This window comes from Triturus cristatus, chromosome 3_1, assembly GCF_964204655.1.
Source record: "Triturus cristatus chromosome 3_1, aTriCri1.1, whole genome shotgun sequence".
NCBI lineage: Eukaryota > Metazoa > Chordata > Amphibia > Caudata > Salamandridae > Triturus > Triturus cristatus.
This window is the reverse complement of record NC_140583.1, coordinates 718,129,349-718,144,499: the sequence shown is the minus strand read 5'-3', so window position 1 is coordinate 718,144,499 and position 15,151 is coordinate 718,129,349. Positions and strand designations below refer to the sequence as shown.

Sequence of the window (15,151 nt, the reverse complement as noted above, 5' to 3'; positions counted from 1 at the left end):
ACTGTGTATACGCAATGAGTTTGCAGCCTTCCAGAGAAAAGGGGTACCGACGGATAGAGCGGGCCTCAGTACACCGAGCAGTTGCCGGGTGAGGTGAGGCGTACTCCCACATAATGCTGGGAACACTATGACATCCCTTAAACTACTGGACAAATCAATGACTGTTTGATTTTGGTAGGGTATTGTCACGGTGATGTTCTTATCAAAGTATCTTTGTAAATACATATTTCAGCAGTAGCATTTTACCATACATGGTCCTGACGAAAGCCAGGTAACTGTAACCTTTTGGCTGAAACATGTCGACCTCTGAACTCTATTGCTATAAGATAGTTATTTTTTCAAACTATCAGTTTTTCACTTGCTTTTTTAATCGTGGCACTTTTGTTGACACCGACTAAAGTTGGGTGGTGTTATCAGGTAGCCATTTTTAATACACTTATTTTCTGTTTTGCACTGCATCTCATATCTTTCTCAGTACCACTATGTTTTGAGACTTTTTCTCTGGAAGACTGCAAACTCATTGCGTATACACAGTGATGGTTCCCCTGAAATAGGGTGCACTGCAATGAGTTGATCCACCTTACTCCCAGAGGATTATGTTCTGCCAAAACGGTGGGCTGATGGGATTTGTCTCAACTTAGTGGGCTGAATCTGTCTTCTTCTCTTTGGCTCCCAGTTTCTTTACATTTTGACCGGCACTCTCCTCTTTTGTTGTTTACAACACATGGCTTCTAAACAATGATTCCTTATGGGGTCACAAACTTGTTTTAGGAGTCAGTAATATTTTGCCGACACTTGAAAAGGGGTTTGTACATATTAAAAATGTTCTTACGATCGCAAACAGTAGGAATCATCACTGTCTGTGACCATGCAAGTGGCAAGATCCATCCTCAATAACTTGCTGAATTCAATCATCGGCCATACAGTCTTTGAGACCTCCTTCATAAGGCCACTCATCAAGAAAAAGAGCTTTGACATATCACTTTCAACTGGCTAGAAGCAGAGTTCAATTGACCCATTTTTATGAAAACTCATAGAAAGTGCTACCTCCACACAGATCTCAGAATTTGTAGAAAGAAACAACCGACTCTCTGACCATCAAATGGGCTTTTGCAGAGTCACTTGGTCTGTGCTGCCACCTATGAAATGAAAATAACTGTGGAAAGCAATGGAGTGGTCGCACTGTTACTGCTACAAACATATGCTGCCTTTGGCACAGTGCACCCGTAGACCATTCCTCTATGTGAGGAAACACCCTAGACTGTACGCCTCCGTAAGCGCCAAGGCACTGTATTATCAGTGGCGTAGCTGGGGGGGTGCACGAGTTTTGGGGGTGGCGGCCTCCCCCGCCATCAACTGCCGCCTCAGGGTGGAAAGAGCTACCTCCCCCCACTCCTTAATGCATTTGCCACCAGGGAGTGGTAAACAGAGAAAATACTCACTAACACCCCCCCACCCTCTTCAATGTGGCGCAGCGGGGCAGCAAATGCAGAGACCGCCACGGGCGCCCATAGGGCTAGCTACACCCCGGTACATTATCCGAAGGCACATCCTTCATCTAAGTAAAGCTACATACAGCGTATTCGCTTCTGATTAAACAAGCATCTCTGCTTATCATCCCCATCTCTAAGATGCAGCACATCAGTGGAACCGCTTTCCCAGTTTCAACATCGTTCCTACCAATGAAAGCATAAAATCATATGCTGTTCCCATCTGCTCATTTGCTTTGGCAGCTCTTTATGTAGCATGTAGGGCTACATACATGCAAGACCAATACAACTAAAATGTTTTAATCTTCATGGGGTCACATCCCTTAGCACACAGGGGTCAGTGCCAATTTAAGAATTTTGGGGCACCGGACAAGACACATTTTGGAGCCCCCAAAGCTCAGAGCAACTTTAAATTTATTACACATTTTTAGCTAATCTTAAACTTTTTCAGAAATGAGACACTAAAAAACAGCTGAAACCGCAAGCTGGCCATCATCCACCTGCAAAATAACACCAACAAAGCTTGGACAAGCATTGATAAAGCCATGTCTTTTTGCGCATGGATCAAGATTTCTTCTTGTCTGGAAACAACAATATTTTATGTGGAATTCAGTGTCAAGCCAAACTGTTAATTCCATTGTAGGAACCACATGGTAAGAGTGACTTAATGGATGTTTAGAGTAATAGTGCATAATATTTAAATAAGACACGTAGTGCTTGAAACTGTAGTCTTAATTGCCATATATTAGTGATCACAAATGGCGTTCTAGCAGCAACTGGCCAAATCAAAGCACTGCCTCGAGGATTTTCACCATTCCATCACTTGAAACCTGATCATTTTTCTTGCTTTTCTCTCAACATCCTATCCCTCCTATTGCCATTCTGGTTGTATATGTCTATGAATAGAAAACGAGAGATAAGCTAGATATGGAGAATTGAAAATATTAAGGAGTTACAGAGAGTGATGAGCGAAGATAATGATAGATGGAGAAAAAGAAGTGGGGGGTGGGGGGGGGGGGGGGAGTGAGAAAGCCACACAGTATTAAAGTAATAAAAGAGGTGCAGTAAAGGGACATAGGTAGAAAGGGAGACAGTGGAGGTAAAAGGGTGAGGTAGTAAATGAATGGGGAAGTAAATATGGAGGTTAGGAAGTGAGAAAAAGGTAGCTAGTGAGATGTTAGACAGACACAGGAATGAGGTAAAAAGGTGAGAAAAGGGTGAAGCAGAGAGGGTTACGAAAGAGGTTAAGCAAGGTATATATGGAGAGACTTGGGGGCATATTATTAATATGCCTTTGAGAATTCCAATAGAAGCCCATGTTCTGGTGTCAACATGGGCCTCTATTGGAATTCTCTGCGGCATATTATCAAGCCCATTATCGCCGCTTTAGCGGCAGTTTTGTGCCTCTAAAGCGACGATAATTTTAACGCCATGCTTGATAATATGCCCCATAGTGAGGTAAGGTACAGATAGATTTATTTTTATTTTATGGAGTTTTATATAGCGTGAACTTGCCCCGAAGGTATCGGGTATCAGAGCGCTTTACATAGCACCAGTTGTGTTATATGAGGACACATTCATTGCTGTCAGGCAGGGGGAGATTAAGTGATTTGCCCAGAATCACAGGATGTTCAGCATCATTACCGAGACTGGAACCCGGTTCTACAGATTGGAGGTCGACCACCCTAGTCGTTAGGCCAGCTCCTCTCCTCGATCTATCCTCTAGATGATATAAAGAGAGAGACTGGCTAGACGGACGAGAAATACAAGTAGGTGAAATGGAAACACAGCAGCAATCTCCCGCTTTTCTTTTCAAAGCCAAGAGAGGCTTTCTGTGGTAACTTGAAATGCTATTATTTTATAAAATTATGGAGAATCATAAATGAACGGAAAATAGCCACCAGATGGCACTACTACACCACAGATTTATCACATAGTAGAAAATACCAGGTTTAGAAACATCTACCCCAGTGAAGGCAGATGTCGCTCTAGCATGTTCAACTCTGGCATACATGTCTGTGAGGTCGATAACAACCAAAAACTCGCACGGATCACAACCAGGGTTTTGATTCTTAAAAATAAGTTACATTGTAAGGTTTGGTTTTGCCAATTTCACCAGTGCGGCATAGAGTGAACCTGCAGCGAAGCTAGGAACAGCAACGCTCCTCGTAAAAATACAGTATACAACATTCCTCCAAGCACTTTGTGATAGCCGTGCAAGCCAGGGGCGTTTTAAGGATTTGGGGGGCCCTGGGCCAAATGTATTTTGGGGGCCCCTATTCAGAGCAACTTTGTTTTTATCATCCGGTTTCACCTTTCATGCCCTCTTTGGTCAAATTCTGAATGTGTGTACCTCTAATATTCAGGGATAGTGATGTGTGATTTCAGTATCTTAACACAGCAGCAGCTCACTAATATTACTGCAAATAATCTCTGTCACACCCTCCCATTTCTCCTGTATTGATTTAAAAGAAACTTTTTAGGATTAACATCTCTTTATTATTTAACACATTACATCACATTACGAGCCACCTACATCCACAGGCCGGAGGCGATGGAACTTCTTGCATACAGTGAATGTCATTTAATAACAATAATAGAACTAAAGGAGTAAAAGGTCAGGCACAAGAGGGGAGGAGGGAAGGCAGTCGCTGGAATGGAGTCTACATTATGGCTTCTCTTTGACTCTGGTGCATCATGTATCCACCTCTGGTGTTTGTGTCGTTAAGCATAGGATTTTCAAATATTGAGCATAGGGCAATTCTCGGAATTCATCCGACAAATATTGTATGCAGGGGTGCCACATTTTAACAAAGCGAGGCAATTGCTGTGTGGCTATAGCTGTCAGCTTTTCCATGACCAGTATGCCCCAGACCTTATGTAATCAATCCAGGTGTGTCGACACTGTGTCCCTTCCCCACTTCACAAGCAGGAGTTGTTTCGCTGCACCCAGCAGCAAGGTGATCACTCTACCTCCGTGCGAGCGCAGCTGGTGTAAGGGGATTGGGAAGGCCTAAGAGTATGTAGCTTGGGAATTTGGGAATGTCAGTTTGGAATATACTGTTGACCAAGTCCAAGACCTTGGACCAGAAGGGTTCCAACTTGGGACAGTGCCAGAGTATGTGCATGAGGGTGCCCTGATGTTCACAATGGAGCCAACATCTACCGTCACCGGACTGGTTCCACGCCGCCACTCTGTCAGGCATGTGATACTAGTAATAAACGATCTTGAGGAGCATCTCTTTACTAGTGGTGTTCAGTGCTGAGGAGCGCGCTCTGTGGAGTATGTCATTCCATTCCTTATCTGTAAAAGTATGCTCGCATTCTCTCTACCAGCAGGCGCGGGCCTGCGAGGCTAAGGGGCGGATCGGTTTTACCGAGAAGGCGTAAATGTCTGAGAATAGCTCGGTATCCGAGGTTCTAGTGAGGATCCACTTCTCGAATGCCATCAGAGGTCAACTGGCATGCGGGGGGACCCAGGGCTGAGAACCCCAGTGCGCCAACATTAGATATTGCCACTGTGTCGATTGTGGTAGATTGTAGTGGATTTGCAAAGTGCGGAAATCCATAAGGCCATCAGCGTCAAACATGTCGCCTGTACACTTTCCTGCCAGATCTTAAATGCTGCCCCTGTGAGTGTTGGTGGAAAGTCTGGGTTACCAATCACAGGAGTTTATGACGATATTGGAGTGGAGAGCCCATGTTGTTGCTGTACCTTATCCCATACCCTCACTGTGGCCCGCATGACTGGGGAGACATACACGCCCAAGGGTCTGTGTGCTTTCAGCAACCAAGGTATCTTCCAAATATGGGTGGCTGAGATGGCCTGCTCAATGAAGCACCAATGCTTTTCAGTGAATGGACAGGACCATTCCACCATGTAGCCGAGCTGCGCCACCAGATAATAACACCGCAGGTTCGGAACACCCAAGCCGCCAGCAGCCAAGGGAAGGTAGGTGCAGGCCTTGGATATACGTGCTTGCTTGCCTTCCCAAATAAAGTCCCACAGGAGGGATTGTATCCTATCCAAGACCCTTGGAGGGGGCTGGAGGGGCAGTGTTTGCATGGTGTAAAGGAGCTTAGGCAGGAGTGTCATCTTAATTGCTGCAATGTGGCCCATCCATGAAAGCTTATGGGTCTTCCATTTGGCGAGATCGTGCCTCGTAAGTACTAGGAGGGTCCCATAATTATAAGCAGCAGTGGCTGTAGTTGTGGAGTGCATGCATAGACCGAGGTACTAGATGCTGTTGTCTGGCCATTGGTATGGGTATTTGCCCTGTAGCCGAGAGCGTTCAATGTCAGGGACGGTTCGGCCTAGGAGCAGGGACTTCTGAGGGTTGATTTTAAAACAGGAGGCTGCTCAGAACTCCTCCGTCTCAACAGAACCGCATCTAGCGAGGTGCGAGGTTCTGTGAGCGTGAGAAGCACGTCATCAGCATATAACATTATCTTGTGTTCCCTGCCTCCCATTCCGACCCCAGAGATGAGTCGAGAAAGCCTTATTCTTTCAGCAAATGGCTCCATGTAGAGCGCAAAAAGTAGTGGCCCAGCTTCGGGATGTCCAGCAGGTTGCAGGTTGCTGACCTTGTCCAGAGTCCAGATCACTCGGACTTCGTCTCGCCAGACGAATTGGAAGAGGAAAGGGTGACCCCATTTGTACATGAAGCTGCAGAAAGACTGTGATGGGTTTGAGGGATCTGTGTCTCTGGAGTGTAATTGGGGATAGATCTTGAAACAGCCAAATCCGGAGGCCCTCGAATTCAATATCTTTCAAATCTTATGCAGCCATCATTATGGCCTTTTTCTGTCGGTAATAGTGGAGGCAAGTGAGTATGTCTTGTGGCTGGCCCGGTCCAGAAGTCGGCCATCCCGCGTGATGAGTACGGTCAAAAATGATATCCTGGCCCGGCAGCGATGGAGCAACCTGCTTGAAGAGGCAGAACACAAAGTCCTCTAGGTTACCCGTGACGGCTTGTTGGGGCGCCTAGATCTGTTCTCCAAGTCTGCCAGCTGGATCTTTTTGTAGAGGTCTTGGTGAACATATCCTTTACCGACATGTCCTTCATAGTGGTCCGATGGGTCGACATGGCCGCTTACCGTTCAAAAGTATAATCTCTCATGGCCGTTGGTCGCTACAGCACTGGTCCCTTCCGCTGCTACCTTACAGCGCAGCCATGTGGCACATCCTCTTTAGAAACCGTGCTCTCTCACCTCAAGTTTGATGGGAGATCCCTAAGGTCACACCCAGAGCCAGGGACAGCAAACACGACTCTCAGGGACAGGACAGTGTTCTTCTCCCCAGACCACAGAAGGCTGCTGTCGCAAGCCGTCGTCCCCTATGAGGCACTCCACCTGCAGCAGCCGTAGCTCAGCACCCCAGCAATCACTTCTGTTGCCACCGCCGCTAACGCAGGGGCCTCCACTGGCTCATCAAAAAGGCCCAGAGAACAACAGGGTGCTGATACGGGCTTCAGAAATTGAGGGGGGCACCCCTCCAGTCATCCTGTGATAGACCTGGCGTTTGCCTGCATTCTCCACAACTCTCGCAGGACAACCCAGTCAGTGGTAGGGCCCACGTGTAGCTTCACAGGGACAGGACAGCCCGCTCCCTCCGGACAGCAGAAGGCTCGCAGTAGAGTGCCCTTGTCCCCTGCAGGCCTCTCCCTTAGCGACGGGAGACTCTAGGAGTCCCAGTTTTGGTCTCCGGTCGTCACAGCATTCACGGGGTCCCCGGCCCGACCACCAGGTTTAGGGGCAGATGCTGCGGCGCCATATGTGGCCGCCTGGCAGGCAGCCCACCCGGTCTCCAGGCAGCCTAGGGGTCCATGAATCCAACCAATCGCCAGAGGCGGCCAAACTTATGGTGGGGGTTCACCTTGGATCTTCAGGCAGACGTGCCTCTGACGCCTCCCTGGCTTCTTGGCCTGCACAAACGGCAGAGCTAGGATGGCTGCGGTCAACTCCACCGCCATGGTGGACACACCCCAAAAGAAACTTTTTATATGGTTCTTACATGAAATAAACACATTTGTCTGCAAAATGTCTTTAATAGTCTCTCACACATGAAAAATAAATGAAGGAAAAACACAATTTACAACAATCTGTTTCAAAATTATTCAAGGTCATCAGGGCAAGACTCCATGCAGAACAAAGCTGGCTCTATCAGGGGGCCCCCTGAAAGGTTGGGGCCCTGGGCCAGAGCCCACTTTGCCCATGCCTTAAAACGTCTCTGGTGCAAGCTGTCTCTTGTTTTTAACGGCGACAACTCTTTCCACGTAGGTGCCACTGAGATGAGCTGCCTACCCTACACACGCTGCACACAACTCGAATGCACACAGCCAGAGACGCAATTAGAGCCAAATTTCGGGGGGGGCTAAGACAAAATTTCGGGGGGGGGGGCTGAATCTTTAAGCAATAGGCTGAGTGGAGCTGCAGGGGCTCTTAGAAGGGGTGAAACAACAGCGAGGCCTCATTAACATGCAAATGGTCTTTTAAAGACCTTTTAAGTGCTCGGGTGCGGCTGTGTGTGTGCCCGGGAAGCTGTCTCATCCCCGGCTGCGACACACGACGGGGGGGGGGGGGCTGAAGCCCTTTGAGTCCAATGGGTGTTGCGCGCCTGCACACAGCACACCTGCACGATTCTGTGGAGTGCACTGCCACTCTGCTAGCCGTCTATGATTTGTTCTGGAGTACTTTCCGCCTCCATGTCTGGGTCCTTCTGCACTCTCAGCACATAGCACAAAATGTCCTATACTTATTATTTTTTTACAGTTTTATATAGCGCAAACTCTATCCGAAGGTATTGGAGTACCAGTTACATTACACAAGGACACATTACTTTTTGGGTAGGCAAAGAGAGATTAAGTGATCTGCCCAGAATCACAGGATGTTGAGCCAATGCCGAGACTCGAATCCAGTTCCCAAGCTCCAAAGTTGGCAGCTCTGGCCGTTAGGCCAATTTCTCCCCCCATAGTCTACGAGGCACATTAAAGAGACGCCATTTTACATCTGGGACATCCTATGTGAGCCATGCTGTAGACATTGGAGAAAAAGAGTCACGATTCGTTGCTTTGTTTCTCATCTGCTTTTGACTGTAAACAAAACGGTGATGGCGGCTGGCCAGAATCACTTCCTTTGCACAGACAAGCTGCTGGAACCGCAGCCGCCGGTACTGGGGCAACGCACGTAGTAATGAAGAGCTCATATGCTCGAGTTCTGCCTTCACTGTCTGCAGCATGAGATGCCTCGGTGTCGGGGGGAGCCGTCTTCCACTCCATTGAATGCTCAATCAAGGAAGACTCTTAAATCAACACTGGTTTAGTAGGAGCAGAAAGACGGTTTTTATTTCAAAAACCTCAAGGTGTCTAGCTTAAAAGGGACAAGATCTAAAACCTCCAGAGGCAAGTCAAGTCAAGAAAAAATGTATTTAGAATATTAAAAACATTCGTAAAAAGTATAGAAAGTAACAATAAAATTCAATATATAACATTTAAAAAAGCATCAGATTGGGAGTTTGTGCCGCAGATTTCAGAACAGCACCAACAGAAAAAAGGTAACCTCATCTCTTAATATCTGAAGGAAACATAAGGCAATCTGACATCTTTTAAAGTTATACAATCTGAGAAGAGGCAATAACAGGCATTTTGTAAAAACGTGGTAATATTTACAAAAATGTTAAATGTAACAGAGACTGACTTAAAACTCCAACACAGGGACAACGCAGATGCCAGAAGTACTGCATTTCCCTAAAGAGGAACAGTGCGCACCGAATAGCACCAGACACAAATCAACAAAGTTAAGCACTTTCCAAGTACCATAGAACCAACTTCAAATAAAGTTCACGGGGCTTTAAAATAACGTATCTTAAAGAGGGCTTGGTTAATTCTTCTCCCTTACTTAGAAAATGCATATTTTCAAATAACATATTTTTCACCCTTTGTTTGCCCTTCTTTATAATAGCAGAATGATTCAAAAACAGAGAACAAACAATCCAATTTTAAAAAAATGTCATCTATGTGTGACAACCACAGAATTTCTAGACCTTTGTCACAAGATAAACAGTCATTAATCATTTTCTGAATAAGAATCACTTGGCAATTAGACCAAATCAAGATCCATAACATTAAGGGGGCAACCTTGATTAGGTCCTCCAAATACAAAATTCCTAGCATGAAATAAGTAATTGGAAGTATAAGGTGGCAGTGAGAGAAGATGCCAAAGAAATCGGTTCTCTTCAACCTGTAAAGACTTAGTATTGGCAAATCCTCACACTCCAGCCCCATAACCAAAAATCAGGTCAATCTGAAGCTTGTAAACTTCCACAATCCATACAGTAGATTTCTCTCCTAAAGATCTATGATTATCTGGTAACTAGGTCACAACAACAACAATAGGCACTCTGCAATGATTGTGGGGAAAGTGTTGCAGCCCAAGAAGTATCTAGAATGATGCTCACAGGAAACCAGGGTCGGTTACCAAACAACCCGAATATGTTCGTAAACCGAGGAGCAAACAAAATCAACAGAATGATCTGAGCACTCAAAAGGTAAGAAAAACTATAATGTCGATCCGAAATTAAGTAATTTATGTCCACTTTAATCTATGTTCGGGCCAAAATGAGGTGTAATCCAAAAGGTCTTCAGATCAAGAAAGATTGATTTTCACATAACCAATGAAGATTTCAAACACAAATGGTTTAAGAGAAAAATTCAGCCAACACATATTTTGTCAACAGGTGAGTAATACCTCAACTTCATCAGGGCTGAAAGACCAAATTAACACAATCAAACCAAAATAAAATAGAGATTTTGAGTCTTATTAGACTTAACCTACCACAAGTGTCTGGCTTAAAATAGTAAAGCCACAAAAAGAAAAAGAAAAGAAAAAAGATAAAAAAGAAAAATTTACAAAATGTGCATCAATGCTGTTCAAGCAGTGATGCAGAGCACCCAAGAACAGTGACGTATAATGTGCTACAATACATACAAAAAATTGTATACATTAAAAGTGACCAAATCTTACATCCCTAGACACCACAGATCAGTGTAATTCAATATGTAGCTCCACATGTAAACGCATGATAATAGCACAACGTAACAGGTACAGAAGCCATCTCCCAAAAAGTAGATAGTTTAGCTATGTGCTCACGTGACAATGAAGGCAAAGGATAGAACTACAATTCCCAGCATGCGGAGATATTCAAAACCACGAGTGCACGATCTCCCCAAAATTGGACATCATATAATAACCTGATAAACAAGGAATATCCATTCAGAAGCAAGAGTAAGCATCAGGATAACCAATTCAGTAACGCCATAATCATACAGCACAAGATAAGTGCATTGCCTGAATAAAAAGGGGGAAGAACAAATTAATGTCTTAAAAATCGTACATTAGCACCCCAATCAAAAGACAAGATCCATATATCAGTATATTGATGATTAACAAGGAACACATCTAGAGATCGAGTTTATTCCTAGGTTAGAATAGTCGATGTTAACCCTTATCGTGTAACTGATGACAATATGGGAAAAGATCCCCGTATATTGCAAAAATACAAAATCGTGCCAGGACTATCTAAGAACATCTAAACACAAAAATTATCCACTAGCAAGTGCTAAGTGCCGGCATGGAGCATGAGGCATCAAACCATCTAGAGTGCTTTGATTTTTAAGGAACTTTTTGTATCAGAAGAGCAAGACAAGCAAATGTGGAGATCGGATTCCTCCAATTTCTTCCAAAATGCTGATGGAGAAGGGAGATTTTATACTAACCTCAAGCGGTTGTGTTGAGTTGATAGTGAACATAAATAGTCAACATATTTACGAATGCTGCTTGAAGAAGGCATAAAGGCCAGAGTTAAGGGTTAATGATGACCATAATTAGCATCCAAGATATCAATGCTTAGGTAATAGATCGGAAAGCCACAACACATAAAAATATAATCTATAGTAAGGAGGAGCTCATACAAAAATGTATTAAATTCCCGAACTAGAATTTAATCTTCTAAAGCATTACCTTTGTAACATGCACAACCAGAAATAATGGTGTTTTGTAAATATTACAAAATGAGCTGATATCATTATTAACACTTTATCTTGCGCTAAAATTACCACAAATTAGCAAACTCGGGTGAGGATTGGAAGACTTTTTGTGGAGAGGTAAACTATACGATTGAATAACAGTTGAAAATTAGAATTTTTTCAAATGTATGAAACTATTGTTCAATCAATCAGGATTTTTGTAGCATTGCTAATCACCTGCAAGGGTATCCAGGAGCTGGGGGTTCTGCTGGTCGAGTGAAATCAGTCGAAAAAGCCAGGTTTTGAGTTTCTCTCTGAATTCCTGGAGGGAGGGTGAGATCCAAAGGAGGCGGTGTGGTACAAATTAATTAAAAACAAATTGGAATTGTTCAGTCCATTTATTAAAAATGCTTGAAACTCCCCACCAACAGTGTTCAAATAAGTAATGACAATTTGAATCATGCAGAACAACCTCCTTTGGTTCTCCCTGAAATTGATAGGATAGCAGGAATAGAAAAACAAATAAACCCATCTAAGAACACCAGGATAATTTAACAGGTTTCTGCAACAAAACCATATCATAGTTATTGATCATAAAAACCTAGTCAGGCTACCTAGGATTTGAATGAATGTCCGCAATATTCCAGCTACTGAGGGTAATATAATTATGGGTGAACTGTGAGCCGCTATTAGAAATGGAATTTCTCAATGTGATTATATCAAAAGATAATTTGCTTAATGGGTTTGGGTTTACTAGTGGTTCAAGTCAATCCACCGTGGTCTAATTATGTACAACTGAATATCTATTAGATATTCAATTAATCTTTATTCCAATAGATATGTATATATATATATATCATATATATATATATATCATAATCACAAAAGATAAAAACATATACATAAAAGCCATGTTAAAATCTTAAAAAGCCTTATTAAACATGATACAGTACAGTTCATTCCAAGGAACAGTGTGTGAGCATTTAATGTCCTTATAAACTTTAATAAAAATGTGCAACCCAGCCTAAGCTAGTCAACTAGGCACACATTATTTTATTTCAGTGTAAGGCACCTTTTCAATACTTAATAGCCTCCAACATTACCTCCTGATCGGATAATAGCTGTTAATATAAAATGGCAGGGCGAAACTGAGTAAACCCCTCTCTTTTAAAAGTGGTAATAAATACCTTCTACGTAAGAATTCATAATATTTACAGAATAAAACCAGGTAAATTAAAGTCTGGGGTGAATGGTCATCACAAGGACAGGTTAAAAGAGCATGGGGAGTCAAACTGGCCCGGTGGGAAACAGTCATTGAACGTATAGAACCCAGACAGAATCTAATAAGCAAAGACCTGTCCCTTGGATGTTTGACTGCTGTGAGATAAGGTTTAACACCAACAACGGATTTCAGCAGTAAATAGGACCTATTGGAGTTTTTCACCAGCGCCTAGACTTCCCTGTCTTCTTTAAACTTATTTAAAATTTGTTCCTTAAAGAGACCATGATCGCCCTTTTTATGTGGATAAGGCCAGTTAAAAAGATCCATGCAGTCTAAAGAACGGGCAACAGATTTTATAGAGTTAATCCACGGTATTTTATGGCTATGCGTGCATTCCATGCAATCCACAATCACACTCCTGTTGAACCCCAGTCTCCCGTCTACCCAAACAGATATCGAGAGTAACAGTAATAATATCTATTAGATAAATTAATGTTGTTATCACCTGTTGCTAGACCATTATTTTCACACTGCGTCCCTAGGAGTGTAGCCGGATTTGGTGGCTGTTTCAACAGCCCGTGGAGGTAGTCCAATAATAAAGGTCTGCTTTATAGCTGAGAACTGATTCCCAAATAACAAATTATAGACATAAATAGGGTTTCTAAAATTAATTGCAATTCAATCCCTTTCGAAGGATGTTAGAGAATGGCCTACCCACGGAACTCTTCTCGGAAACAATCTGATTGTATTTACAAATATTAATATCCTTACATGCAGATAACTAATTTAAAACCATATTCATTAAATATTCAACATCTATGCTATTATTGGGATTTAAAGCTGGAACATTAGCTAAAATTAAAACATAAGGGCATGCTGCTGAAAAGGGCAAATTGACCTTCTAGAGTCTTTTGGCCTCATTTTGAGTCTGGTGGAGCAAGACCACCGCTACACCCTGCCAAACCTGCCGTTCTCTTGTCTCATTTAGATGTGAGAGAAAAGCCAAATTCTTGCACCATGCCTCAGCTGGCTCCACCACCAGAAACCTTCGACCAGCAGCAAACCCACACATGACCATCAGCCTATGTATGCACGAAGGCCCACCTCACCTACGAAAGTCTTTCTGGCACACATGTTTCCTGTGCAGGACCATCAGGAAAAGCCTGGTGGTATCCAAGAGGAAATAATTCAAATGACCCACATGCAAGAGGCGAAAACTCCAAGTGCCATTTGTTATATGTTTTGTTTAGAAAAAAAAAAAAAAATGCCAAGCAGGACCATACCAACAGGGCACCTGCTTAGCATACCTCTCTACCCTCTGTGAAACTAATGCCCCAGCAGATGCACAGAAGGCAGTCAGATCTCAGCCACACAAAATTCAGGGGGCTATCGTGTCCCAGAGGAGCAGCGGTCAAGGCCGCCAGTGACCTGGTTGGCAGTCTCGCCGCCATTGTGTAAATGACCTCCCTTGCCATAGCTAAATGCAGAGACTCTTCCCTCATCAACACAGATACTTTCAAATTCAGCTGTCCCAAAACTAAAGAAGATGTATCAAAATGTAGCTCAACATTGTAGTTCAGTTGGGTGTCACCCACTGGTGTGGGGGAGGTAGCACACCCGACACATCAGTGGAAGGTTTGCCAAAATGACAGGCAGTGCCAATAGCCAGGGGTGTTCTTCCAACCATGACCAAAGATGAGATCACGGCATCGGGCACAACCACTGCCTCTGTGAGCGTCACCAAATGCCAGTGCCAACAGTGCCCACAGACACCACACATTTTTTATTCTCTTCAGCACATTTTGTGTTTTTATTTAAACCAGTGTGAACCTCCTCATGGAAAAAATGCTATAATTTATTTTTGAAGCTATTTTGGGTTGTGGAAAAACCTCAACACGTTCACTAACGATCTGCCACCATTTTATTTCTGCTAAAAGTTATGTTGCTTTCCCGCCTGTTGATGACATGCAGGCTGAAAGTAACATTTTGAATAGCTGCAGCCCACCCCACACTAAGCTAATACGATGCTGTACTTCAGTGCTTAATTTGTAAAAAAATAAAATAAGTGCCAGGGCTCTCGTCAGGAGGCCACTGCAGCGTGCACCATACATTGCCCCTGCCATGCCACCAATAAACAACACAACCACTAACCATCAAACTGCAACAAGTGTAACAAACCAGACTATTTCAGGCCTCCAAAGCTATAAGAATGGCTTGGGCGACAGGTAATAGTTATTTTTAATGTTTATTGAATTAATAACTACCTGTTGTTGTGGTCATCTCTAAATTAGCCAGACATTGGCAACTTGTGGCTGACTGTTACAAACGCCGGAGTTGACAATTAAGTGCTGGCGCTGAGCACCGCAAACCACTGGTTCAAATTAAGCGCTGCTGTACACCCTTCAACAGTTATGCCA

At 43.6% G+C, this 15,151-nt stretch overlaps 1 protein-coding gene across 2 annotated transcripts in view; it reads right to left on the bottom strand.

Annotated features, from left to right (window-relative positions):
* LOC146860845 (uncharacterized) overlaps positions 1-15,151 on the bottom strand; it is a 442,566-nt gene that overhangs the window by 148,394 nt on the left and 279,021 nt on the right. Inside the window, exon 4 of one of the 2 annotated variants that reach the window (XM_085644808.1) lies at positions 11,750-11,834. The exons of the other annotated variant lie outside the window; for it this stretch is intronic. The gene's annotated coding sequence lies outside the window, so the exon portion shown is untranslated. The remainder of the gene's footprint in view (positions 1-11,749; positions 11,835-15,151) is intronic. 2 annotated transcript variants of the gene reach the window in all.